General features: G+C 46.3%; 15 non-coding genes and 53 pseudogenes across 15 annotated transcripts; all 68 read right to left on the minus strand.

Annotated features, from left to right (window-relative positions):
* Nucleotides 1-52: 52 nt before the first annotated feature.
* LOC136743901 (uncharacterized) lies at nt 53-171 on the minus strand (annotated as a pseudogene).
* Nucleotides 172-385: 214 nt separating this feature from the next.
* On the minus strand, nt 386-504 carry LOC136743997 (uncharacterized; annotated as a pseudogene).
* Nucleotides 505-724: 220 nt separating this feature from the next.
* On the minus strand, nt 725-843 carry LOC136743907 (uncharacterized; annotated as a pseudogene).
* Nucleotides 844-1065: 222 nt separating this feature from the next.
* Nucleotides 1066-1184, minus strand: LOC136743924 (uncharacterized; annotated as a pseudogene).
* Nucleotides 1185-1400: 216 nt separating this feature from the next.
* On the minus strand, nt 1401-1519 carry LOC136743988 (uncharacterized; annotated as a pseudogene).
* Nucleotides 1520-1729: 210 nt separating this feature from the next.
* LOC136744015 (uncharacterized) lies at nt 1730-1848 on the minus strand (annotated as a pseudogene).
* Nucleotides 1849-2063: 215 nt separating this feature from the next.
* LOC136743871 (uncharacterized) lies at nt 2064-2182 on the minus strand (annotated as a pseudogene).
* A 214-nt stretch (nt 2183-2396) lies between these two features.
* LOC136744012 (uncharacterized) lies at nt 2397-2515 on the minus strand (annotated as a pseudogene).
* Nucleotides 2516-2735: 220 nt separating this feature from the next.
* LOC136743913 (uncharacterized) lies at nt 2736-2854 on the minus strand (annotated as a pseudogene).
* Nucleotides 2855-3076: 222 nt separating this feature from the next.
* LOC136743900 (uncharacterized) lies at nt 3077-3195 on the minus strand (annotated as a pseudogene).
* Nucleotides 3196-3411: 216 nt separating this feature from the next.
* On the minus strand, nt 3412-3530 carry LOC136743989 (uncharacterized; annotated as a pseudogene).
* Nucleotides 3531-3740: 210 nt separating this feature from the next.
* On the minus strand, nt 3741-3859 carry LOC136743868 (uncharacterized; annotated as a pseudogene).
* A 209-nt stretch (nt 3860-4068) lies between these two features.
* LOC136743852 (uncharacterized) lies at nt 4069-4187 on the minus strand (annotated as a pseudogene).
* Nucleotides 4188-4411: 224 nt separating this feature from the next.
* LOC136743971 (uncharacterized) lies at nt 4412-4530 on the minus strand (annotated as a pseudogene).
* A 210-nt stretch (nt 4531-4740) lies between these two features.
* LOC136743830 (5S ribosomal RNA) lies at nt 4741-4859 on the minus strand. The gene has a single exon (XR_010815849.1). It is a non-coding gene; the product is annotated as a 5S ribosomal RNA (ribosomal RNA).
* A 209-nt stretch (nt 4860-5068) lies between these two features.
* Nucleotides 5069-5187, minus strand: LOC136743853 (uncharacterized; annotated as a pseudogene).
* Nucleotides 5188-5411: 224 nt separating this feature from the next.
* LOC136744060 (uncharacterized) lies at nt 5412-5530 on the minus strand (annotated as a pseudogene).
* Nucleotides 5531-5746: 216 nt separating this feature from the next.
* LOC136743862 (uncharacterized) lies at nt 5747-5865 on the minus strand (annotated as a pseudogene).
* Nucleotides 5866-6084: 219 nt separating this feature from the next.
* On the minus strand, nt 6085-6203 carry LOC136743875 (uncharacterized; annotated as a pseudogene).
* A 214-nt stretch (nt 6204-6417) lies between these two features.
* On the minus strand, nt 6418-6536 carry LOC136744025 (uncharacterized; annotated as a pseudogene).
* A 226-nt stretch (nt 6537-6762) lies between these two features.
* Nucleotides 6763-6881, minus strand: LOC136743843 (uncharacterized; annotated as a pseudogene).
* Nucleotides 6882-7092: 211 nt separating this feature from the next.
* Nucleotides 7093-7211, minus strand: LOC136743945 (uncharacterized; annotated as a pseudogene).
* A 209-nt stretch (nt 7212-7420) lies between these two features.
* Nucleotides 7421-7539, minus strand: LOC136743876 (uncharacterized; annotated as a pseudogene).
* Nucleotides 7540-7748: 209 nt separating this feature from the next.
* LOC136744053 (uncharacterized) lies at nt 7749-7867 on the minus strand (annotated as a pseudogene).
* Nucleotides 7868-8083: 216 nt separating this feature from the next.
* Nucleotides 8084-8202, minus strand: LOC136743860 (5S ribosomal RNA). The gene has a single exon (XR_010815856.1). It is a non-coding gene; the product is annotated as a 5S ribosomal RNA (ribosomal RNA).
* Nucleotides 8203-8417: 215 nt separating this feature from the next.
* LOC136743977 (uncharacterized) lies at nt 8418-8536 on the minus strand (annotated as a pseudogene).
* Nucleotides 8537-8746: 210 nt separating this feature from the next.
* LOC136744008 (uncharacterized) lies at nt 8747-8866 on the minus strand (annotated as a pseudogene).
* Nucleotides 8867-9084: 218 nt separating this feature from the next.
* On the minus strand, nt 9085-9203 carry LOC136743984 (uncharacterized; annotated as a pseudogene).
* Nucleotides 9204-9412: 209 nt separating this feature from the next.
* Nucleotides 9413-9531, minus strand: LOC136743883 (uncharacterized; annotated as a pseudogene).
* Nucleotides 9532-9740: 209 nt separating this feature from the next.
* LOC136743884 (5S ribosomal RNA) lies at nt 9741-9859 on the minus strand. Its single transcript, XR_010815859.1, has one exon. It is a non-coding gene; the product is annotated as a 5S ribosomal RNA (ribosomal RNA).
* A 224-nt stretch (nt 9860-10083) lies between these two features.
* LOC136743929 (5S ribosomal RNA) lies at nt 10084-10202 on the minus strand. Its single transcript, XR_010815863.1, has one exon. It is a non-coding gene; the product is annotated as a 5S ribosomal RNA (ribosomal RNA).
* A 220-nt stretch (nt 10203-10422) lies between these two features.
* On the minus strand, nt 10423-10541 carry LOC136743906 (5S ribosomal RNA). Its single transcript, XR_010815861.1, has one exon. It is a non-coding gene; the product is annotated as a 5S ribosomal RNA (ribosomal RNA).
* A 214-nt stretch (nt 10542-10755) lies between these two features.
* LOC136744028 (uncharacterized) lies at nt 10756-10874 on the minus strand (annotated as a pseudogene).
* Nucleotides 10875-11083: 209 nt separating this feature from the next.
* On the minus strand, nt 11084-11202 carry LOC136744061 (uncharacterized; annotated as a pseudogene).
* Nucleotides 11203-11413: 211 nt separating this feature from the next.
* On the minus strand, nt 11414-11532 carry LOC136743836 (uncharacterized; annotated as a pseudogene).
* A 225-nt stretch (nt 11533-11757) lies between these two features.
* LOC136743953 (5S ribosomal RNA) lies at nt 11758-11876 on the minus strand. The gene has a single exon (XR_010815866.1). It is a non-coding gene; the product is annotated as a 5S ribosomal RNA (ribosomal RNA).
* Nucleotides 11877-12099: 223 nt separating this feature from the next.
* LOC136744029 (uncharacterized) lies at nt 12100-12218 on the minus strand (annotated as a pseudogene).
* A 211-nt stretch (nt 12219-12429) lies between these two features.
* Nucleotides 12430-12548, minus strand: LOC136743918 (5S ribosomal RNA). The gene has a single exon (XR_010815862.1). It is a non-coding gene; the product is annotated as a 5S ribosomal RNA (ribosomal RNA).
* Nucleotides 12549-12767: 219 nt separating this feature from the next.
* On the minus strand, nt 12768-12886 carry LOC136744101 (5S ribosomal RNA). The gene has a single exon (XR_010815903.1). It is a non-coding gene; the product is annotated as a 5S ribosomal RNA (ribosomal RNA).
* Nucleotides 12887-13101: 215 nt separating this feature from the next.
* Nucleotides 13102-13220, minus strand: LOC136744030 (uncharacterized; annotated as a pseudogene).
* Nucleotides 13221-13430: 210 nt separating this feature from the next.
* On the minus strand, nt 13431-13549 carry LOC136743887 (uncharacterized; annotated as a pseudogene).
* A 220-nt stretch (nt 13550-13769) lies between these two features.
* LOC136744054 (uncharacterized) lies at nt 13770-13888 on the minus strand (annotated as a pseudogene).
* A 224-nt stretch (nt 13889-14112) lies between these two features.
* Nucleotides 14113-14231, minus strand: LOC136744032 (uncharacterized; annotated as a pseudogene).
* Nucleotides 14232-14441: 210 nt separating this feature from the next.
* LOC136744089 (5S ribosomal RNA) lies at nt 14442-14560 on the minus strand. Its single transcript, XR_010815891.1, has one exon. It is a non-coding gene; the product is annotated as a 5S ribosomal RNA (ribosomal RNA).
* A 220-nt stretch (nt 14561-14780) lies between these two features.
* Nucleotides 14781-14898, minus strand: LOC136743946 (uncharacterized; annotated as a pseudogene).
* Nucleotides 14899-15106: 208 nt separating this feature from the next.
* Nucleotides 15107-15224, minus strand: LOC136744067 (uncharacterized; annotated as a pseudogene).
* Nucleotides 15225-15447: 223 nt separating this feature from the next.
* Nucleotides 15448-15566, minus strand: LOC136744091 (5S ribosomal RNA). The gene has a single exon (XR_010815893.1). It is a non-coding gene; the product is annotated as a 5S ribosomal RNA (ribosomal RNA).
* Nucleotides 15567-15783: 217 nt separating this feature from the next.
* Nucleotides 15784-15902, minus strand: LOC136743987 (5S ribosomal RNA). Its single transcript, XR_010815869.1, has one exon. It is a non-coding gene; the product is annotated as a 5S ribosomal RNA (ribosomal RNA).
* Nucleotides 15903-16457: 555 nt separating this feature from the next.
* LOC136743897 (uncharacterized) lies at nt 16458-16575 on the minus strand (annotated as a pseudogene).
* A 220-nt stretch (nt 16576-16795) lies between these two features.
* LOC136744010 (5S ribosomal RNA) lies at nt 16796-16914 on the minus strand. The gene has a single exon (XR_010815871.1). It is a non-coding gene; the product is annotated as a 5S ribosomal RNA (ribosomal RNA).
* Nucleotides 16915-17135: 221 nt separating this feature from the next.
* On the minus strand, nt 17136-17254 carry LOC136744073 (uncharacterized; annotated as a pseudogene).
* A 215-nt stretch (nt 17255-17469) lies between these two features.
* On the minus strand, nt 17470-17588 carry LOC136743902 (uncharacterized; annotated as a pseudogene).
* Nucleotides 17589-17802: 214 nt separating this feature from the next.
* LOC136743999 (uncharacterized) lies at nt 17803-17921 on the minus strand (annotated as a pseudogene).
* A 220-nt stretch (nt 17922-18141) lies between these two features.
* LOC136743908 (uncharacterized) lies at nt 18142-18260 on the minus strand (annotated as a pseudogene).
* Nucleotides 18261-18475: 215 nt separating this feature from the next.
* On the minus strand, nt 18476-18594 carry LOC136743925 (uncharacterized; annotated as a pseudogene).
* A 216-nt stretch (nt 18595-18810) lies between these two features.
* LOC136743990 (uncharacterized) lies at nt 18811-18929 on the minus strand (annotated as a pseudogene).
* Nucleotides 18930-19139: 210 nt separating this feature from the next.
* On the minus strand, nt 19140-19258 carry LOC136744016 (uncharacterized; annotated as a pseudogene).
* A 215-nt stretch (nt 19259-19473) lies between these two features.
* On the minus strand, nt 19474-19592 carry LOC136743873 (uncharacterized; annotated as a pseudogene).
* A 214-nt stretch (nt 19593-19806) lies between these two features.
* On the minus strand, nt 19807-19925 carry LOC136744013 (uncharacterized; annotated as a pseudogene).
* Nucleotides 19926-20145: 220 nt separating this feature from the next.
* LOC136743915 (uncharacterized) lies at nt 20146-20264 on the minus strand (annotated as a pseudogene).
* A 223-nt stretch (nt 20265-20487) lies between these two features.
* On the minus strand, nt 20488-20606 carry LOC136743874 (uncharacterized; annotated as a pseudogene).
* Nucleotides 20607-20822: 216 nt separating this feature from the next.
* Nucleotides 20823-20941, minus strand: LOC136743991 (uncharacterized; annotated as a pseudogene).
* Nucleotides 20942-21151: 210 nt separating this feature from the next.
* Nucleotides 21152-21270, minus strand: LOC136743834 (5S ribosomal RNA). The gene has a single exon (XR_010815853.1). It is a non-coding gene; the product is annotated as a 5S ribosomal RNA (ribosomal RNA).
* Nucleotides 21271-21479: 209 nt separating this feature from the next.
* LOC136743854 (uncharacterized) lies at nt 21480-21598 on the minus strand (annotated as a pseudogene).
* A 224-nt stretch (nt 21599-21822) lies between these two features.
* Nucleotides 21823-21941, minus strand: LOC136743992 (uncharacterized; annotated as a pseudogene).
* Nucleotides 21942-22151: 210 nt separating this feature from the next.
* Nucleotides 22152-22270, minus strand: LOC136743947 (5S ribosomal RNA). The gene has a single exon (XR_010815865.1). It is a non-coding gene; the product is annotated as a 5S ribosomal RNA (ribosomal RNA).
* A 209-nt stretch (nt 22271-22479) lies between these two features.
* On the minus strand, nt 22480-22598 carry LOC136744110 (5S ribosomal RNA). Its single transcript, XR_010815912.1, has one exon. It is a non-coding gene; the product is annotated as a 5S ribosomal RNA (ribosomal RNA).
* A 208-nt stretch (nt 22599-22806) lies between these two features.
* LOC136744062 (uncharacterized) lies at nt 22807-22925 on the minus strand (annotated as a pseudogene).
* Nucleotides 22926-23031: the final 106 nt, after the last annotated feature.

Raw genomic sequence — 23031 nt, forward strand, 5'->3', positions numbered from 1 at the left:
AGACAGATAGAGAGTATTAAGAGCTACGATAAAGTTACCCAGGAGACGTAAAAGCTTGCAGCACCAGGTATTTCCAGGAGGTCTCACATTCAAGTACTGCCTAGGTCCTGCCCCGTTTAGCTTCCGAGATCTGACGAGATCGGGCGCGTTCAGGACGGTGTGGCCGCAAGCCGAGATGTCTGGCTGCATGATGTCTCTTAAAGGCTGGCGTGTATTGACGGAATTTCCAGCAAAAAAAAAAAAAAAAAGAAAAATGGATGGAAAAATATCAGTGCAGGAAAGGGTGTTGAAAGTAGCCGGGTACGTGTACAATTCTTCAAATATATCTCCTCCAGACAGATAGAGAGTATTAAGAGCTACGATAAAGTTACCCAGGAGACGTAAAAGCTTGCAGCACCAGGTATTTCCAGGAGGTCTCACATTCATGTACTGACCAGGTCCTGCCCCGTTTAGCTTCCAAGATCTGACGAGATCGGGCGAGTTCAGGATGGTGTGGCCGCAAGTCGAGATGCCTGGCTGCATGATGTCTCTTAAAGGCTGGCGGGTATTGACGGAATTTCCAGCAAAAAAAAAAAAAAAAAAAATAGAAAACTGGAGGGAAAAATATCAGTGCAGGAAAGGGTGTTGAAAGTAGCCGGGTACGTGTACAATTCTTCAAATATATCTCCTGGAGACAGAAAGAGAGTATTAAGAGCTACGATGAAGTTACCCAGGAGACGTAAAAAGTTTCCAGCACCTGGTATTTCTAGGAGGTCTCCCATCCAAGTACTGACCAGGCCCTGCCCCGTTTAGCTTCCGAGATCTGACGAGATCGGGCGCATTCAGGACGGTGTGGCCACAAGCCGAAAGGCCTGGCTGCATGATGTCTCTTAAAGGTTGGCGGGTATTGACAGAACTTCCAGCAAAAAAAAAAAAAAAAAAAAAAAAAGAAAAATGGATGGAAAAATATCAGTGCAGCAAAGGGTGTTGACAGTAGCTGGGTACGTGTACAATTCTTAAATTATATCTCCTCCAGACAGAAAGAAAGAACTAAGAGCTACGATAAAGTTACCCAGGAGACGTAAAATCTTGCAGCACCAGGTATTTCCAGGAGGTCTCCCATCCAAGTACTGACCAGGTCCTGCCCCGTTTAGCTTCCGAGATTTTATGAGATCGGGCACGTTCAGGACGGTGTGGCCACAAGCCGAGAAGCCTGGCTGCATGATGTCTCTTAAAGGTTGGCGGGTATTGACGGAACTTCCAGCAAAAAAAAAAAAAAAAAAAGAAAAATGGATGGAAAAATATCAGTGCAGCAAAGGGTGTTGACAGTAGCTGGGTACGTGTACAATATTTCAATTATATCTCCTCCAGACAGATAGAGAGTATTAAGAGCTACGATAAAGTTACCCAGGAGACGTAAAAGCTTGCAGCACTAGGTATTTCCAGGAGGTCTCACTTTCATGTACTGACCAGGTCCTGCCCCGTTTAGCTTCCGAGATCTGACGAGATCGGGCGCGTTCAGGATGGTGTGGCCGCAAGCCGAGATGCCTGGCTGCATGATGTCTCTTAAAGGCTGGCGGGTATTGACGGAACTGCCAGCAAAAAAAAAAAAGAAAAATAGAGGGAAATATACCAGTGCAGCAAAGGGTGTTGAAAGTAGCCGGGTACGTGTACAATTCTTCAATTATATCTCCTGGAGACAGAAAGAGAGTATTAAGAGCTACGATGAAGTTACCAAGGAGACGTAAAAAGCTTGCAGCACCTGGTATTTCTAGGAGGTCTCCCATCCAATTACTGACCAGGCCCTGCCCAGTTTTTCTTCCGAGATCTGACGAGATCTTGCGTCTTCAGGACGGTGTGGCCTCAAGCCAAGAGGCCTGGCTGCATGATGTCTCTTAAAGGCTGGAGGGTATTGATGGAACTTCCAGCAAGAAACAAAAGAAAAAAGAAAAATGGAGGGAAAAATATCAGTGCAGCAAAGCGTGTTGAAGGTAGCCGGGTACGTGTACAATTCTTCAATTATATCTCCTCCAGACAGATAGAGAGTATTAAGAGCTACGATAAAGTTACCCAGGAGACGTAAAAGCTTGCAGCACCAGGTATTTCCAGGAGGTCTCACATTCAAGTACTGACCAGGTCCTGCCCCGTTTAGCTTCCGAGATCTGACGAGATCGGGCGCGTTCAGGACGGTGTGGCCGCAAGCCGAGATGTCTGGCTGCATGATGTCTCTTAAAGGCTGGCGTGTATTGACGGAATTTCCAGCAAAAAAAAAAAAAAAAAGAAAAATGGATGGAAAAATATCAGTGCAGGAAAGGGTGTTGAAAGTAGCCGGGTACGTGTACAATTCTTCAAATATATCTCCTCCAGACAGATAGAGAGTATTAAGAGCTACGATAAAGTTACCCAGGAGACGTAAAAGCTTGCACCACCAGGTATTTCCAGGAGGTCTCACATTCATGTACTGACCAGGTCCTGCCCCGTTTAGCTTCCAAGATCTGACGAGATCGGGCGAGTTCAGGATGGTGTGGCCGCAAGCCGAGATGCCTGGCCGCATGATGTCTCTTAAAGGCTGGAGGGTATTGATGGAATTTCCAGCAAAAAAAAAAAAAAAAAAAATAGAAAACTGGAGGGAAAAATATCAGTGCAGGAAAGGGTGTTGAAAGTAGCCGGGTACGTGTACAATTCTTCAATTATATCTCCTGGAGACAGAAAGAGAGTATTAAGAGCTACGATGAAGTTACCCAGGAGACGTAAAAAGATTCCAGCACCTGGTATTTCTAGGAGGTCTCCCAGCCAAGTACTGACCAGGCCCTGCCCCGTTTAGCTTCCGAGATCTGACGAGATCGGGCGCATTCAGGACGGTGTGGCCACAAGCCGAAAGGCCTGGCTGCATGATGTCTCTTAAAGGTTGGCGGGTATTGACAGAACTTCCAGCAAAAAAAAAAAAAAAAAAAAAAAAAGAAAAATGGATGGAAAAATATCAGTGCAGCAAAGGGTGTTGACAGTAGCTGGGTACGTGTACAATTCTTAAATTATATCTCCTCCAGACAGAAAGAAAGAACTAAGAGCTACGATAAAGTTACCCAGGAGACGTAAAATCTTGCAGCACCAGGTATTTCCAGGAGGTCTCCCATCCAAGTACTGACCAGGTCCTGCCCCGTTTAGCTTCCGAGATCTTACGAGATCAGGCACGTTCAGGACGGTGTGGCTGCAAGCCGAGAAGCCTGGCTGCATGATGTCTCTTAAAGGTTGGCGGGTATTGACGGAACTTCCAGCAAAAAAAAAAAAAAAAAAAGAAAAATGGATGGAAAAATATCAGTGCAGCAAAGGGTGTTGACAGTAGCTGGGTACGTGTACAATATTTCAATTATATCTCCTCCAGACAGATAGAGAGTATTAAGAGCTACGATAAAGTTACCCAGGAGACGTAAAAGCTTGCAGCACTAGGTATTTCCAGGAGGTCTCACTTTCATGTACTGACCAGGTCCTGCCCCGTTTAGCTTCCGAGATCTGACGAGATCGGGCGCGTTCAGGATGGTGTGGCCGCAAGCCAAGATGCCTGGCTGCATGATGTCTCTTAAAGGCTGGCGGGTATTGACGGAACTGCCAGCAAAAAAAAAAAAGAAAAATAGAGGGAAATATACCAGTGCAGCAAAGGGTGTTGAAAGTAGCCGGGTACGTGTACAATTCTTCAATTATATCTCCTGGAGACAGAAAGAGAGTATTAAGAGCTACGATTAAGTTACCAAGGAGACGTAAAAAGCTTGCAGCACCTGGTATTTCTAGGAGGTCTCCCATCCAAGTACTGACCAGGTCCTGCCCCGTTTAGCTTCCGAGATCTGACAAGATCGGGCGCGTTCAGGATGGTGTGGCCACAAGCCGAGATGTCTGGCTGCATGATGTCTCTTAAAGGCTGGCGGGTATTGACGGAACTGCCAGCAAAAAAAAAAAGAAAAATAGAGGGAAATATACCAGTGCAGCAAAGGGTGTTGAAAGTAGCCGGGTACGTGTACAATTCTTCAATTATATCTCCTGGAGACAGAAAGAGAGTATTAAGAGCTACGATGAAGTTACCCAGGAGACGTAAAAAGCTTGCAGCACCTGGTATTTCTAGGAGGTCTCCCATCCAAGTACTGACAAGGCCCTGCCCCGTTTAGCTTCCGAGATCTGACGAGATCGGGCGCATTCAGGACGGTGTGGCCACAAGCCGAAAGGCCTGGCTGCATGATGTCTCTTAAAGGTTGGCGGGTATTGACGGAACTTCCAGCAAAAAAAAAAAAGAAAAAAAGAAAAAAGAAAAATGGATGGAAAAATATCAGTGCAGCAAAGGGTGTTGACAGTAGCTGGATACGTGTACAATACTTCAATTATATCTCCTCCAGACAGAGAGAGAGTATTGAGAGCTACGATAAAGTTACCCAGGAGACGTAAAAGCTTGCAGCACTAGGTATTTCCAGGAGGTCTCACTTTCATGTACTGACCAGGTCCTGCCCCGTTTAGCTTCCGAGATCTGACGAGATCGGGTGCGTTCAGGATGGTGTGGCCGCAAGCCGAGATGCCTGGCTGCATGATGTCTCTTAAAGGCTGGCGGGTATTGACGGAACTGCCACTAAAAAAAAAAAAGAAAAATAGAGGGAAATATACCAGTGCAGCAAAGGGTGTTGAAAGTAGCCGGGTACGTGTACAATTCTTCAATTATATCTCCTGGAGACAGAAAGAGAGTATTAAGAGCTACGATGAAGTTACCCAGGAGACGTAAAAAGCTTGCAGCACCTGGTATTTCTAGGAGGTCTCCCATCCAAGTACTGACCAGGCCCTGCCCTGTTTAGCTTCCGAGATCTGACGAGATCGGGCGCATTCAGGACGGTGTGGCCGCAAGCCAAGAGGCCTGGCTGCATGATGTCTCTTAAAGGTTGGCGGGTATTGACGGAACTTCCAGCAAAAAAAAAAAGAAAAATAGAGGGAAATATACCAGTGCAGCAAAGGGTGTTGAAATTAGCCGGGTACGTGTACAATTCTTCAATTATATCTCCTGGAGACAGAAAGAGAGTATTAAGAGCTACGATGAAGTTACCCAGGAGACGTAAAAAGCTTGCAGCACCTGGTATTTCTAGGAGGTCTCCCATCCAAGTACTGACAAGGCCCTGCCCCGTTTAGCTTCCGAGATCTGACGAGATCGGGCGCATTCAGGACGGTGTGGCCACAAGCCGAAAGGCCTGGCTGCATGATGTCTCTTAAAGGTTGGCGGGTATTGACGGAACTTCCAGCAAAAAAAAAATAGAAAAAAAGAAAAAAGAAAAATGGATGGAAAAATATCAGTGCAGCAAAGGGTGTTGACAGTAGCTGGATACGTGTACAATACTTCAATTATATCTCCTCCAGACAGAGAGAGAGTATTGAGAGCTACGATAAAGTTACCCAGGAGACGTAAAAGCTTGCAGCACTAGGTATTTCCAGGAGGTCTCACTTTCATGTACTGACCAGGTCCTGCCCCGTTTAGCTTCCGAGATGTGACGAGATCGGGCGCGTTCAGGATGGTGTGGCCGCAAGCCGAGATGCCTGGCTGCATGATGTCTCTTAAAGGCTGGAGGGTATTGACGGAACTTCCAGCAAAAAAAAAAAAGAAAAAGGAAACATGGAGGGAAAAATATCAGTGCAGGAAAGGGTGTTGAAAGTAGCCGGGTACGTGTACAATTCTTCAATTAATCTCCTCCAGACAGAAAGAGAGTATTAAAAGCTACGACGAAGTTCCCCAGGTGACGTAAAAAGCTTGCAGCACCTGGTACTTCCAGGAGGTCTCCCATCCAAGTACTGACCAGGTCCTGCCCCGTTTAGTTTCCGAGATCTGACGAGATCGGGCGCGTTCAGGACGGTGTGGCCACAAGCCGAGACGCCTGGCTGCATGATGTCTCTTAAAGGCTGGCGGGTATTGACGGAATTTCCAGCATAAAAAAAAAAAAAAAAAATAGAAAAATGGAGGGAAAAATATCAGTGCAGGAAATGGTGTTGAAAGTAGCCGGGTACGTGTACAATTCTTCAATTATATCTCCTCCAGACTGAAAGAGAGTATTAAGAGCTACGATAAAGTTACCCAGGAGACGTAAAAGCTTGCAGCACCAGGTATTTCCAGGAGGTCTCACATTCAAGTACTGACCAGGTCCTGCCCCGTTTAGCTTCCGAGATCTGACGAGATCGGGCGTGTTCAGGATGGTGTGGCCGCAAGCCGAGATGCCTGGCTGCATGATGTCTCTTAAAGGCTGGCGGGTATTGACGGAATTTCCAGCAAAAAAAAAAAAAAAAGAAAAACGGAGGCAACAATATCAGTGCAGCAAAGGGTGTTGAAAGTTGCCTGGTACGTGTACAATTCTTCAATTATATCTCCTCCAGACAGAAAGAGAGAATTAAGAGCTACGATGAAGATACCCAGGAGACGTAAAAAGTTTGCAACACCTCGTATTTCCAGAAGGTCACCCATAAAAGTACTGACCAGGCCCTGCCCCGTTTAGCTTCCGAGATCTGACGAGATAGGGCGCGTTCAGGACAATGTGGCCGCAAGCCAAGAGGCCTGGCTGCATGATGTCTCTTAAAGGCTGACGGGTATTGACGGAACTTCCAGCAAAAAAAAAATAAATAAATAAAGAAAAAGAAAAATGGAGGGAAAAATATCAGTGCAGTAATGGGTTTTGAAAGTAGCCGGGTACGTGTACAATTCTTCAATTATATCTCCTCCAGACAGAAAGAGAGTATTAAGAGCTACGATGAAGTTACCCAGGAGACGTAAAAAGCTTGCAGCACCTGGCATTTCCAGGAGGTCACCCATCCAAGTACTGACCAGGCCCTGCCCCGTTTAAATTCCAAGATCTGATGAGATCGGGGGCGTTCAGGACGGTGTGGCTGCAAGCCGAGAGGCCTGGCTGCATGATGTCTCTTAATGGTTGGCGGGTTGTGACGGAACATCCAGCAAATAAAAAAAAAGAGAAATGGTGGTAAAAATATCAGTGCAGCAAAGGGTGTTGAAAGTAGCCAGGTACATGTACAATTCTTCAATTATATCTCCTCCAGACTGAAAGAGAGTATTAAGAGCTACGATGAAGTTACCCAGGAGACGTAAAAAGCTTGCAGCACCTGGTAATTCCAGAAGGTCACCTATAAAAGTACTGACCAGGCCCTGCCCCGTTTAAATTCCGAGATCTGACGAGATCGGGCGCGTTCAGGACGGTGTGGCCGCAAGCCGAGAGGCCTGGCTGCATGATGTCTCTTAAAGGCTGGCGGGTATTGACGGAACTGCCAGCAAAAATAAAAAGAAAAATAGAGGGAAAAATACCAGTGCAGCAAAGGCTGTTGAAAGTAGCCGGGTACTTGTACAATTCTTCAATTATATCTCCTCCAGACTGAAAGAGAGTATTAAGAGCTACGATGAAGTTACCCAGGAGACATAAAAAGCTTGCAGCACCTGGTATTTCTAGGAGGTCTCCCATCCAAGTACTGACCAGGTCCTGCCCCGTTTAGCTTTCGAGATCTGACGAGATCGGGCGCGTTCAGGATGGTGTGGCCGCAATCCGAGACGCCTGGCTGCATGATGTCTCTTAAAGGCTGGCGGGTATTGACGGAACTGCCAGCAAAAAAAAAAAGAAAAATAGAGGGAAATATACCAGTGCAGCAAAGGGTGTTGAAATTAGCCGGGTACGTGTACAATTCTTCAATTATATCTCCTGGAGACAGAAAGAGAGTATTAAGAGCTACGATGAAGTTACCCAGGAGACGTAAAAAGCTTGCAGCACCTGGTATTTCCAGAAGGTCACACATCCAAGTATTGACCAGGCCCTGCCCCGTTCAGCTTCCGAAATCTGATATGATCGGGCGCATTCAGGACAGTGTGACTACAAGCCAAGAGGCCTGGCTGCATGATGTCTCTTAAAGGCTGGCGGATATTGACGGAACTTCCAGCAAAAAAATAAAATAAAAAGAAAAATGGAGGGAAAAATATCAGTGCAGCAAAGGGTGTTGAAAGTAGCCTAGTACGTGTACAATTCTTCAATTATATCTCCTGGAGACAGAAAGAGAGTATTAAGAGCTACGATGAAGTTACGCAGGAGACGTAAAAGGCTTGCAGCACCTGGTATTTCTAGGAGGTCTCCCATCCAAGTACTGACCAGGCCCTGCCCCGTTTAGCTTCCGAGATCTGACGAGATCGGGCGCATTCAGGACGGTGTGGCCGCAAGCCGAGAGGCCTGGCTGCATGATGTCTCTTAAAGGTTGGCGGGTATTGACGGAACTTCCAGCAAAAAAAAAAAAAAAAAAGAAAAATGGATGGAAAAATATCAGTGCAGCAAAGGGTGTTGACAGTAGCTGGGTACGTGTACAATACTTCAATTATATCTCCTCCAGACAGAGAGAGAGTATTAAGAGCTACGATAAAGTTACCCAGGAGACGTAAAAGCTTGCAGCACTAGGTATTTCCAGGAGGTCTCACTTTCATGTACTGACCAGGTCCTGCCCCGTTTAGCTTCCGAGATCTGATGAGATCGGGCGCGTTCAGGATGGTGTGGCCGCAAGCCAAGATGCCTGGCTGCATGATGTCTCTTAAAGGCTGGCGGGTATTGACGGAACTGCCAGCAAAAAAAAAAAAGAAAAATAGAGGGAAATATACCAGTGCAGCAAAGGGTGTTGAAAGTAGCCGGGTACGTTTACAATTCTTCAATTATATCTTCTCCAGACAGAAAGAGAGTATTAAGAGCTACGATGAAGTTCCCCAGGAGACGTAAAAAGCTGGCAGCACCTGGTATTTCCAGGAGGTCTCACATTTAAGTACTGACCAGGTCCTGCCCCGTTTAGCTTCCGAGATCTGACAAGATCGGGCGCGTTCAGGACGGTGTGGCCGGCAAGCCGAGATGTCTGGCTGCATGATGTCTCTTAAAGGCTAGCGGGTATTGACGGAATTTCCAGCAAAAAAAGAAAAAAGAAAAAAGAAAAATGGATGGAAAAATATCAGTGCAGCAAAGGGTGTTGACAGTAGCTGGGTACGTGTACAATACTTCAATTATATCTCCTCCAGACAGATAGAGAGTATTAAGAGCTACGATAAAGTTACCCAGGAGACGTAAAAGCTTGCAGCACCAGGTATTTCCAGGAGGTCTCACATTCATGTACTGACCAGGTCCTGCCCCGATTAGCTTCCGAGATCTGACGAGATCGGGCGCATTCAGGATTGTGTGGCCGCAAGCCGAGATGTCTGGCTGCATGATGTCTCTTAAAGGCTGGCGGGTATTGACGGAACTGCCAGCAAAAAAAAAAAGAAAAATAGAGGGAAATATACCAGTGCAGCAAAGGGTGTTGAAAGTAGCCGGGTACGTGTACAATTCTTCAATTATATCTCCTGGAGACAGAAAGAGAGTATTAAGAGCTACGATGAAGTTACCCAGGAGACGTAAAAAGCTTGCAGCACCTGGTATTTCTAGGAGGTCTCCCATCCAAGTACTGACCAGGCCCTGCCTCGTTTAGCTTCCGAGGTCTGACGAGATCGGGCGCTTTCAGGATTGTGTGGCCGCAAGCCGAGATGTCTGGCTGCATGATGTCTCTTAAAGGCTGGCGGGTATTGACGGAACTGCCAGCAAAAAAAAAAAGAAAAATAGAGGGAAATATACCAGTGCAGCAAAGGGTGTTGAAAGTAGCCGGGTACGTGTACAATTCTTCAATTATATCTCCTGGAGACAGAAAGAGAGTATTAAGAGCTACGATGAAGTTACCCAGGAGACGTAAAAAGCTTGCAGCACCTGGTATTTCTAGGAGGTCTCCCATCCAAATACTGACCAGGCCCTGCCCCGTTTAGCTTCCGAGATCTGACGAGATCGGGCGCATTCAGGACGGTGTGGCCACAAGCTGAAAGGCCTGGCTGCATGATGTCTCTTAAAGGTTGGCGGGTATTGACAGAACTTCCAGCAAAAAAAAAAAAGAAAAAAAGAAAAAAGAAAAATGGATGGAAAAAAATCAGTGCAGCAAAGGGTGTTGACAGTAGCTGGATACGTGTACAATACTTCAATTATATCTCCTCCAGACAGAGAGAGAGTATTAAGAGCTACGATAAAGTTACCCAGGAGACGTAAAAGCTTGCAGCACTAGGTATTTCCAGGAGGTCTCCCATCCAAATACTGACCAGGCCCTGCCCCGTTTAGCTTCCGAGATCTGACGAGATCGGGCGCGTTCAGGACGGTGTGGCCGCAAGCCAAAAGGCCTGGCTGCATGATGTCTCTTAAAGGCTGGCGGGTATTGACGGAATTTCCAGCAAAAAAAAAAAAAAAAAAAATAGAAAAATGGAGGGAAAAATATCAGTGCAGGAAAGGGTGTTGAAAGTAGCCGGGTACGTGTACAATTCTTCAATTATATCTCCTGGAGACAGAAAGAGAGTATTAAGAGCTACGATGAAGTTACCCAGGAGACGTAAAAGGCTTGCAGCACCAGGTATTTCTAGGAGGTCTCCCATCCAAGTACTGACCAGGCCCTGCCCCGTTTAGCTTCCGAGATCTGACGAGATCGGGCGCGTTCAGGATGGTGTGGCCGCAAGCCAAGAGGCCTGGCTGCATGATGTCTCTTAAAGGTTGGCGGGTATTGACGGAACTTCCAGCAAAAAAAAAAAAAAAAAAAAAAATGGATGGAAAAATATCAGTGCAGCAAAGGGTGTTGACAGTAGCTGGGTACGTGTACTATACTTCAATTATATCTCCTCCAGACAGATAGAGAGTATTAAGAGCTACGATAAAGTTACCCAGGAGACGTAAAAGCTTGCAGCACTAGGTATTTCCAGGAGGTCTCACTTTCATGTACTGACCAGGTCCTGCCCCGTTTAGCTTCCGAGATCTGACGAGATCGGGCGCGTTCAGGATGGTGTGGCCGTAAGCCAAGATGCCTGGCTGCATGATGTCTCTTAAAGGCTGGCGGGTATTGACGGAACTGCCAGCAAAAAAAAAAAAAAAAAATAGAGGGAAATATACCAGTGCAGCAAAGGGTGTTGAAAGTAGCCGGGTACGTGTACAATTCTTCAATTATATCTCCTGGAGACAGAAAGAGAGTATAAAGAGCTACGATAAAGTTACCCAGGAGACGTAAAAGCTTGCAGCACTAGGTATTTCCAGGAGGTCTCACTTTCATGTACTGACCAGGTCCTGCCCCGTTTAGCTTCCGAGATGTGACGAGATCGGGCGCGTTCAGGATGGTGTGGCCGCAAGCCGAGATGCCTGGCTGCATGATGTCTCTTAAAGGCTGGCGGGTATTGACGGAACTGCCAGCGAAAAAAAAAAAAGAAAAATAGAGGGAAATATACCAGTGCAGCAAAGGGTGTTGAAAGTAGCCGGGTACGTGTACAATTCTTCAATTATATCTCCTGGAGACAGAAAGAGAGTATTAAGAGCTACGATGAAGTTACCCAGGAGACGTAAAAAGCTTGCAGCACCTGGTATTTCTAGGAGGTCTCCCATCCAAGTACTGACCAGGCCCTGCCTCGTTTAGCTTCCGAGGTCTGACGAGATCGGGCGCATTCAGGACGGTGTGGCCACAAGCTGAAAGGCCTGGCTGCATGATGTCTCTTAAAGGTTGGCGGGTATTGACAGAACTTCCAGCAAAAAAAAAAAAGAAAAAAAGAAAAAAGAAAAATGGATGGAAAAAAATCAGTGCAGCAAAGGGTGTTGACAGTAGCTGGATACGTGTACAATTCTTCAATTATATCTCCTGGAGACAGAAAGAGAGTATTAAGAGCTACGATAAAGTTACCCAGGAGACGTAAAAGGCTTGCAGCACCTGGTATTTCTAGGAGGTCTCCCATCCAAGTACTGACCAGGCCCTGCCCCGTTTAGCTTCCGAGATCTGACGAGATCGGGCGCATTCAGGACGGTGTGGCCACAAGCTGAAAGGCCTGGCTGCATGATGTCTCTTAAAGGTTGGCGGGTATTGACAGAACTTCCAGCAAAAAAAAAAAAGAAAAAAAGAAAAAGAAAAATGGATGGAAAAAAATCAGTGCAGCAAAGGGTGTTGACAGTAGCTGGATACGTGTACAATACTTCAATTATATCTCCTCCAGACAGAGAGAGAGTATTAAGAGCTACGATAAAGTTACCCAGGAGACGTAAAAGCTTGCAGCACTAGGTATTTCCAGGAGGTCTCACTTTCATGTACTGACCAGGTCCTGCCCCGTTTAGCTTCCGAGATCTGACGAGATCGGGCGCGTTCAGGATGGTGTGGCCGTAAGCCGAGATGCCTGGCTGCATGATGTCTCTTAAAGGCTGGCGGGTATTGACGGAACTGCCAGCAAAAAAAAAAAAAGAAAAATAGAGGGAAATATACCAGTGCAGCAAAGGGTGTTGAAAGTAGCCGGGTACGTGTACAATTCTTCAATTACATCTCCTGGAGACAGAAAGAGAGTATTAAGAGCTACGATGAAGTTACCCAGGAGACGTAAAAAGCTTGCAGCACCTGGTATTTCTAGGAGGTCTCCCATCCAAGTACTGACCAGGCCCTGCCCCGTTTAGCTTCCGAGATCTGACGAGATCGGGCGCGTTCAGGACGGTGTGGCCGCAAGCCAAGAGGCCTGGCTGCATGATGTCTCTTAAAGGCTGGCGGGTATTGACGGAATTTCCAGCAAAAAAAAAAAAAAAAAAATAGAAAAATGGAGGGAAACATATCAGTGCAGGAAAGGGTGTTGAAAGTAGCCGGGTACGTGTACAATTCTTCAATTATATCTCCTGGAGACAGAAAGAGAGTATTAAGAGCTACGATGAAGTTACCCAGGAGACGTAAAAGGCTTGCAGCACCAGGTATTTCTAGGAGGTCTCCCATCCAAGTACTGACCAGGCCCTGCCCCGTTTAGTTTCCGAGATCTGACGAGATCGGGCGCGTTCAGGATGGTGTGGCCGCAAGCCAAGAGGCCTGGCTGCATGATGTCTCTTAAAGGTTGGCGGGTATTGACGGAACTTCCAGCAAAAAAAAAAAAAAAAAAAAAAAATGGATGGAAAAATATCAGTGCAGCAAAGGGTGTTGACAGTAGCTGGGTACGTGTACTATACTTCAATTATATCTCCTCCAGACAGATAGAGAGTATTAAGAGCTACGATAAAGTTACCCAGGAGACGTAAAAGCTTGCAGCACTAGGTATTTCCAGGAGGTCTCACTTTCATGTACTGACCAGGTCCTGCCCCGTTTAGCTTCCGAGATCTGACGAGATCGGGCGCGTTCAGGATGGTGTGGCCGTAAGCCAAGATGCCTGGCTGCATGATGTCTCTTAAAGGCTGGCGGGTATTGACGGAACTGCCAGCAAAAAAAAAAAAGAAAAATAGAGGGAAATATACCAGTGCAGCAAAGGGTGTTGAAAGTAGCCGGGTACGTGTACAATTCTTCAATTACATCTCCTGGAGACAGAAAGAGAGTATTAAGAGCTACGATGAAGTTACCCAGGAGACGTAAAAAGCTTGCAGCACCTGGTATTTCTAGGAGGTCTCCCATCCAAGTACTGACCAGGCCCTGCCCCGTTTAGCTTCCGAGATCTGACGAGATCGGGAGCATTCAGGACGTTGTGGCCACAAGTCAAAAGGCCTGGCTGCATGATGTCTCTTAAAGGTTGGCGGGTATTGACGGAACTTCCAGCAAAAAGAAAAAAAAAAAAAAATAGAAAAATGGAAGGAAAAATATCAGTGCAGGAAAGGGTGTTGAAAGTAGCCGGGTACGTGTACAATTCTTCAATTATATCTCCTGCAGACTGAAAGAGAGTATTAAGAGCTACGATAAAGTTACCCAGGAGACGTAAAAGCTTGCAGCACCTGGTATTTCCAGGAGATCTCACATTCAAGTACTGACCAGGTCCTGCCCCGTTTAGCTTCCGAGATCTGACGATATCATGCGCATTCAGGACGGTGTGGCCGAAAGCCGAGAGGCCCAGCTGCATGATGTCTCTTAAAGGTTGGCGGGTATTGACGGAACTTCCAGCAAAAAAAAAAAAGAAAAAAAGAAAAAAGAAAAATGGATGGAAAAATATCAGTGCAGCAAAGGGTGTTGACAGTAGCTGGGTACGTGTACAATACTTCAATTATATCTCCTCCAGACAGAGAGAGAGTATTAAGAGCTACGATAAAGTTACCCAGGAGACGTAAAAGCTTGCAGCACTAGGTATTTCCAGGAGGTCTCACTTTCATGTACTGACCAGGTCCTGCCGCGTTTAGCTTCCGAGATCTGACGAGATCGGGCGCATTCAGGACGGTGTGGCCACAAGCCGAAAGGCCTGGCTGCATGATGTCTCTTAAAGGTTGGCGGGTATTGACGGAACTGCCAGCAAAAAAAAAATAGAAAAATAGAGGGATATATACCAGTGCAGCAAAGGGTGTTGAAAGTAGCCGGGTACGTGTACAATTCTTCAATTATATCTCCTGGAGACAGAAAGAGAGTATTAAGAGCTACGATGAAGTTACCCAGGAGACGTAAAAAGCTTGCAGCACCTAGTATTTCTAGGAGGTCTCCCATCCAAGTACTGACCAGGCCCTACCCCGTTTAGCTTCCGAGATCTGACGAGATCGGGCGCATTCAGGACGGTGTGGCCACAAGCCAAAAGGCCTGGCTGCATGATGTCTCTTAAAGGTTGGCGGGTATTGACGGAACTTCCAGCAAAAAGAAAAACAAAAAAAATAGAAAAATGGAGGGAAAAATATCAGTGCAGGAAAGGGTGTTGAAAGTAGCCGGGTACGTGTACAATTCTTCAATTATATCTCCTGCAGACTGAAAGAGAGTATTAAGAGCTATGATGAAGTTACCCAGGAGACGTAAAAAGCTTGCAGCACCTGGTATTTCTAGGAGGTCTCCCATCCAAGTACTGACCAGGACCTGCCCCGTTAGCTTCCGAGATTTGACGAGATCGGGCGCGTTCAGGATGGTGTGGCCGCAAGCCGAGATGCCTGGCTGCATGATGTCTCTTAAAGGCTGGCGGGTATTGACGGAACTGCCAGCAAAAAAAAAAAGAAAAATAGAGGGAAATATACCAGTGCAGCAAAGGGTGTTGAAAGTAGCCGGGTACGTGTACAATACTTCAATTATATCTCCTCCAGACAGATAGAGAGTATTAAGAGCTACGATAAAGTTACCCAGGAGACGTAAAAGCTTGCAGCACGAGGTATTTCCAGGAGGTCTCACATTCATGTACTGACCAGGTCCTGCCCCGTTAGCTTCCGAGATCTGACAAGATCGGGCGCGTTCAGGACGGTGTGGCCGCAAGCCGAGATGTCTGGCTGCATGATGTCTCCTAAAGGCTGGCGGGTATTGACGGAATTTCCAGCAAAAAAAAAAAAAAAAAAAAAGAAAAATGGAGGGAAAAATATCAGTGCAGGAAAGGGTGTTGAAAGTAGCCGGGTACGTACGTGTACAATTCTTCAATTATATCTCCTGAAAACAGAAAGAGAGTATTAAGAGCTACGATGAAGTTACCCAGGAGACGTAAAAAGCTTGCAGGACCTGGTATTTCCAGGAGGTCTCCCATCAAAGTACTGACCAGGCCCTGCCCCGTTTAGCTTCCGAGATCTGACGAGATCGGGCGCGTTCAGGATGGTGTGGCCGCAAGCCAAGATGCCTGGCTGCATGATGTCTCTTAAAGGCTGGCGGGTATTGACGGAACTGCCAGCAAAAAAAAAAAAAGAAAAAGAAAAATGGATGGAAAAATATCAGTGCAGCAAATAGTGATGACAGTAGCTGGGTACGTGTACAATACTTCAATTATATCTCCTCCAGACAGATAGAGAGTATTAAGAGCTACGATGAAGTTACCCAGGAGACGTAAAAAGCTTGCAGCACCTGGTATTTCTAGGAGGTCTCCCATCCAAGTACTGACCAGGCCCTGCCCCGTTTAGCTTCCGAGATCTGACGAGATCGGGCGCATTCAGGACGGTGTGGCCACAAGCCGAAAGGCCTCGCTGCATGATGTCTCTTAAAGGTTGGCGGGTATTGACGGAACTTCCAGCAAAAAAAAAAAAAAAAAAAAAATAGAAAAATGGAGGGAAAAATATCAGTGCAGGAAAGGGTGTTGAAAGTAGCCGGGTACGTGTACAATTCTTCAATTATATCTCCTGCAGACTGAAAGAGAGTATTAAGAGCTACGATAAAGTTACCCAGGAGACGTAACAGCTTGCAGCACCTGGTATTTCCAGGAGGTCTCACATTCAAGTACTGACCAGGTCCTGCCCGTTTAGCTTCCGAGATCTGACGATATCATGCGCGTTCAGGACGGTGTGGCCGAAAGCCAAGAGGCCCGGCTGCATGATGTCTCTTTAAGGCTGGCGGGTATTGACGGAACTTCCAGCAAAAAAAAAAAGAAAAAAGAAAAATGGAGGGAAAAATATCAGTGCAGCAAAGGGTTTTGAAACTAGCCGGGTACGTGTACAATTCTTCAATAATATCTCCTACAGACTGAAAGAGAGTATTAAGAGCTATGATGAAGTTACCCAGGAGACGTAAAAAGCTTGCAGCACCTGGTATTTCCAGGAGGTCACCCATCCAAGTACTGACCAGGCCCTGCCCCGTTAGCTTCCGAGATCTGACGACATCGGGCGCGTTCAGGACGGTGTGGCCGCAAGCCAAGAGGCCTGGCTGCATGATGTCTCTTAAAGGCTGGCGGGTATTGACGGAACTTCCAGAAAAAAAAAAAAAAAAAAAAAATGGAAAATGGAGGGAAAAATATCAGTGCAGCAAAGGCTGTTGAAAGTAGCCGGGTACGTGTACAATACTTCAATTATATCTCCTCCAGACAGATAGAGAGTATTAAGAGCTACGATGAAGTTTCCCAGGAGACGTAAAAAGCTTGCAGCACCAGGTATTTCCAGGAGGTCTCCCATCCAAGTACTGACCAGGCCCTGCCCGGCTTAGCTTCCAAGATCTGATGAGATCGGGCGTGTTCAGGACGGTGTGGCCGCAAGCCAAGAGGCCTGGCTGCATGATGTCTCTTAAAGGCTGGCGGGTATTGACGGAACTTCCAGCAAAAAATAAAAAATAAATAAATAGAAAAATGGAGGGAAAAATATCAGTGCAGGACAGGGTGTTGAAAGTAGCCGGGTACATGTACAATTCTTCAATTATATCTCCTCCAGACTGAATGAGAGTATTAAGAGCTACGCTGAAGTTACCCAGGAGATGTAAAAAGCTTTCAGCACCTGGTATTTCCAGGAGGTCAACCATCCAATTACTGACCAGGCCCTGCCCAGTTTTTCTTCCGAGATCTGACGAGATCTTGCGTCTTCAGGACGGTGTGGCCTCAAGCCAAGAGGCCTGGCTGCATGATGTCTCTTAAAGGCTGGAGGGTATTGATGGAACTTCCAGCAAGAAACAAAAGAAAAAAGAAAATTGGAGGGAAAAATATCAGTGCAGCAAAGCGTGTTGAAGGTAGCCGGGTACGTGTACAATTCTTCAATTATATCTCCTCCAGACAGATAGAGAGTATTAAGAGCTACGATAAAGTTACCCAGGAGACGTAAAAGCTTGCAGCACCAGGTATTTCCAGGAGGTCTCACATTCAAGTACTGCCTAGGTCCTGCCCCGTTTAGCTTCCGAGATCTGACGAGATCGGGCGCGTTCAGGACGGTGTGGCCGCAAGCCGAGATGTCTGGCTGCATGATGTCTCTTAAAGGCTGGCGTGTATTGACGGAATTTCCAGCAAAAAAAAAAAAAAAAAGAAAAATGGATGGAAAAATATCAGTGCAGGAAAGGGTGTTGAAAGTAGCCGGGTACGTGTACAATTCTTCAAATATATCTCCTCCAGACAGATAGAGAGTATTAAGAGCTACGATAAAGTTACCCAGGAGACGTAAAAGCTTGCAGCACCAGGTATTTCCAGGAGGTCTCACATTCATGTACTGACCAGGTCCTGCCCCGTTTAGCTTCCAAGATCTGACGAGATCGGGCGAGTTCAGGATGGTGTGGCCGCAAGTCGAGATGCCTGGCTGCATGATGTCTCTTAAAGGCTGGCGGGTATTGACGGAATTTCCAGCAAAAAAAAAAAAAAAAAAAATAGAAAACTGGAGGGAAAAATATCAGTGCAGGAAAGGGTGTTGAAAGTAGCCGGGTACGTGTACAATTCTTCAAATATATCTCCTGGAGACAGAAAGAGAGTATTAAGAGCTACGATGAAGTTACCCAGGAGACGTAAAAAGTTTCCAGCACCTGGTATTTCTAGGAGGTCTCCCATCCAAGTACTGACCAGGCCCTGCCCCGTTTAGCTTCCGAGATCTGACGAGATCGGGCGCATTCAGGACGGTGTGGCCACAAGCCGAAAGGCCTGGCTGCATGATGTCTCTTAAAGGTTGGCGGGTATTGACAGAACTTCCAGCAAAAAAAAAAAAAAAAAAGAAAAATGGATGGAAAAATATCAGTGCAGCAAAGGTTGTTGACAGTAGCTGGGTACGTGTACAATTCTTAAATTATATCTCCTCCAGACAGAAAGAAAGAACTAAGAGCTACGATAAAGTTACCCAGGAGACGTAAAATCTTGCAGCACCAGGTATTTCCAGGAGGTCTCCCATCCAAGTACTGACCAGGTCCTGCCCCGTTTAGCTTCCGAGATTTTATGAGATCGGGCACGTTCAGGACGGTGTGGCCACAAGCCGAGAAGCCTGGCTGCATGATGTCTCTTAAAGGTTGGCGGGTATTGACGGAACTTCCAGCAAAAAAAAAAAAAAAAAAAGAAAAATGGATGGAAAAATATCAGTGCAGCAAAGGGTGTTGACAGTAGCTGGGTACGTGTACAATATTTCAATTATATCTCCTCCAGACAGATAGAGAGTATTAAGAGCTACGATAAAGTTACCCAGGAGACGTAAAAGCTTGCAGCACTAGGTATTTCCAGGAGGTCTCACTTTCATGTACTGACCAGGTCCTGCCCCGTTTAGCTTCCGAGATCTGACGAGATCGGGCGCGTTCAGGATGGTGTGGCCGCAAGCCGAGATGCCTGGCTGCATGATGTCTCTTAAAGGCTGGCGGGTATTGACGGAACTGCCAGCAAAAAAAAAAAAGAAAAATAGAGGGAAATATACCAGTGCAGCAAAGGGTGTTGAAAGTAGCCGGGTACGTGTACAATTCTTCAATTATATCTCCTGGAGACAGAAAGAGAGTATTAAGAGCTACGATGAAGTTACCAAGGAGACGTAAAAAGCTTGCAGCACCTGGTATTTCTAGGAGGTCTCCCATCCAATTACTGACCAGGCCCTGCCCAGTTTTTCTTCCGAGATCTGACGAGATCTTGCGTCTTCAGGACGGTGTGGCCTCAAGCCAAGAGGCCTGGCTGCATGATGTCTCTTAAAGGCTGGAGGGTATTGATGGAACTTCCAGCAAGAAACAAAAGAAAAAAGAAAAATGGAGGGAAAAATATCAGTGCAGCAAAGCGTGTTGAAGGTAGCCGGGTACGTGTACAATTCTTCAATTATATCTCCTCCAGACAGATAGAGAGTATTAAGAGCTACGATAAAGTTACCCAGGAGACGTAAAAGCTTGCAGCACCAGGTATTTCCAGGAGGTCTCACATTCAAGTACTGACCAGGTCCTGCCCCGTTTAGCTTCCGAGATCTGACGAGATCGGGCGCGTTCAGGACGGTGTGGCCGCAAGCCGAGATGTCTGGCTGCATGATGTCTCTTAAAGGCTGGCGTGTATTGACGGAATTTCCAGCAAAAAAAAAAAAAAAAAGAAAAATGGATGGAAAAATATCAGTGCAGGAAAGGGTGTTGAAAGTAGCCGGGTACGTGTACAATTCTTCAAATATATCTCCTCCAGACAGATAGAGAGTATTAAGAGCTACGATAAAGTTACCCAGGAGACGTAAAAGCTTGCACCACCAGGTATTTCCAGGAGGTCTCACATTCATGTACTGACCAGGTCCTGCCCCGTTTAGCTTCCAAGATCTGACGAGATCGGGCGAGTTCAGGATGGTGTGGCCGCAAGCCGAGATGCCTGGCCGCATGATGTCTCTTAAAGGCTGGAGGGTATTGATGGAATTTCCAGCAAAAAAAAAAAAAAAAAAAATAGAAAACTGGAGGGAAAAATATCAGTGCAGGAAAGGGTGTTGAAAGTAGCCGGGTACGTGTACAATTCTTCAATTATATCTCCTGGAGACAGAAAGAGAGTATTAAGAGCTACGATGAAGTTACCCAGGAGACGTAAAAAGATTCCAGCACCTGGTATTTCTAGGAGGTCTCCCAGCCAAGTACTGACCAGGCCCTGCCCCGTTTAGCTTCCGAGATCTGACGAGATCGGGCGCATTCAGGACGGTGTGGCCACAAGCCGAAAGGCCTGGCTGCATGATGTCTCTTAAAGGTTGGCGGGTATTGACAGAACTTCCAGCAAAAAAAAAAAAAAAAAAAAAAAAAAGAAAAATGGATGGAAAAATATCAGTGCAGCAAAGGGTGTTGACAGTAGCTGGGTACGTGTACAATTCTTAAATTATATCTCCTCCAGACAGAAAGAAAGAACTAAGAGCTACGATAAAGTTACCCAGGAGACGTAAAATCTTGCAGCACCAGGTATTTCCAGGAGGTCTCCCATCCAAGTACTGACCAGGTCCTGCCCCGTTTAGCTTCCGAGATCTTACGAGATCGGGCACGTTCAGGACGGTGTGGCCGCAAGCCGAGAAGCCTGGCTGCATGATGTCTCTTAAAGGTTGGCGGGTATTGACGGAACTTCCAGCAAAAAAAAAAAAAAAAAAAGAAAAATGGATGGAAAAATATCAGTGCAGCAAAGGGTGTTGACAGTAGCTGGGTACGTGTACAATATTTCAATTATATCTCCTCCAGACAGATAGAGAGTATTAAGAGCTACGATAAAGTTACCCAGGAGACGTAAAAGCTTGCAGCACTAGGTATTTCCAGGAGGTCTCACTTTCATGTACTGACCAGGTCCTGCCCCGTTTAGCTTCCGAGATCTGACGAGATCGGGCGCGTTCAGGATGGTGTGGCCGCAAGCCGAGATGCCTGGCTGCATGATGTCTCTTAAAGGCTGGCGGGTATTGACGGAACTGCCAGCAAAAAAAAAAAAGAAAAATAGAGGGAAATATACCAGTGCAGCAAAGGGTGTTGAAAGTAGCCGGGTACGTGTACAATTCTTCAATTATATCTCCTGGAGACAGAAAGAGAGTATTAAGAGCTACGATGAAGTTACCAAGGAGACGTAAAAAGCTTGCAGCACCTGGTATTTCTAGGAGGTCTCCCATCCAAGTACTGACCAGGTCCTGCCCCGTTTAGCTTCCGAGATCTGACAAGATCGGGCGCGTTCAGGATGGTGTGGCCGCAAGCCGAGATGTCTGGCTGCATGATGTCTCTTAAAGGCTGGCGGGTATTGACGGAACTGCCAGCAAAAAAAAAAAGAAAAATAGAGGGAAATATACCAGTGCAGCAAAGGGTGTTGAAAGTAGTCGGGTACGTGTACAATTCTTCAATTATATCTCCTGGAGACAGAAAGAGAGTATTAAGAGCTACGATGAAGTTACCCAGGAGACGTAAAAAGCTTGCAGCACCTGGTATTTCTAGGAGGTCTCCCATCCAAGTACTGACAAGGCCCTGCCCCGTTTAGCTTCCGAGATCTGACGAGATCGGGCGCATTCAGGACGGTGTGGCCACAAGCCGAAAGGCCTGGCTGCATGATGTCTCTTAAAGGTTGGCGGGTATTGACGGAACTTCCAGCAAAAAAAAAAAAGAAAAAAAGAAAAAAGAAAAATGGATGGAAAAATATCAGTGCAGCAAAGGGTGTTGACAGTAGCTGGATACGTGTACAATACTTCAATTATATCTCCTCCAGACAGAGAGAGAGTATTGAGAGCTACGATAAAGTTACCCAGGAGACGTAAAAGCTTGCAGCACTAGGTATTTCCAGGAGGTCTCACTTTCATGTACTGACCAGGTCCTGCCCCGTTTAGCTTCCGAGATCTGACGAGATCGGGCGCGTTCAGGATGGTGTGGCCGCAAGCCGAGATGCCTGGCTGCATGATGTCTCTTAAAGGCTGGCGGGTATTGACGGAACTGCCACTAAAAAAAAAAAAGAAAAATAGAGGGAAATATACCAGTGCAGCAAAGGGTGTTGAAAGTAGCCGGGTACGTGTACAATTCTTCAATTATATCTCCTGGAGACAGAAAGAGAGTATTAAGAGCTACGATGAAGTTACCCAGGAGACGTAAAAAGCTTGCAGCACCTGGTATTTCTAGGAGGTCTCCCATCCAAGTACTGACCAGGCCCTGCCCTGTTTAGCTTCCGAGATCTGACGAGATCGGGCGCATTCAGGACGGTGTGGCCGCAAGCCAAGAGGCCTGGCTGCATGATGTCTCTTAAAGGTTGGCGGGTATTGACGGAACTTCCAGCAAAAAAAAAAAGAAAAATAGAGGGAAATATACCAGTGCAGCAAAGGGTGTTGAAAGTAGCCGGGTACGTGTACAATTCTTCAATTATATCTCCTGGAGACAAAAAGAGAGTATTAAGAGCTACGATGAAGTTACCCAGGAGACGTAAAAAGCTTGCAGCACCTGGTATTTCTAGGAGGTCTCCCATCCAAGTACTGACAAGGCCCTGCCCCGTTTAGCTTCCGAGATCTGACGAGATCGGGCGCATTCAGGACGGTGTGGCCGCAAGCCAAGAGGCCTGGCTGCATGATGTCTCTTAAAGGTTGGCGGGTATTGACGGAACTTCCAGCAAAAGAAAAAAGAAAAATGGATGGAAAAATATCAGTGCAGCAAAGGGTGTTGACAGTAGCTGGATACGTGTACAATACTTCAATTATATCTCCTCCAGACAGAGAGAGAGTATTGAGAGCTACGATAAAGTTACCCAGGAGACGTAAAAGCTTGCAGCACTAGGTATTTCCAGGAGGTCTCACTTTCATGTACTGACCAGGTCCTGCCCCGTTTAGCTTCCGAGATGTGACGAGATCGGGCGCGTTCAGGATGGTGTGGCCGCAAGCCGAGATGCCTGGCTGCATGATGTCTCTTAAAGGCTGGAGGGTATTGACGGAACTTCCAGCAAAAAAAAAAAAGAAAAAGGAAAAATGGAGGGAAAAATATCAGTGC

This window comes from Amia ocellicauda, unplaced genomic scaffold (assembly GCF_036373705.1).
Source record: "Amia ocellicauda isolate fAmiCal2 unplaced genomic scaffold, fAmiCal2.hap1 HAP1_SCAFFOLD_82, whole genome shotgun sequence".
In the NCBI taxonomy this organism is placed as follows: domain Eukaryota; kingdom Metazoa; phylum Chordata; class Actinopteri; order Amiiformes; family Amiidae; genus Amia; species Amia ocellicauda.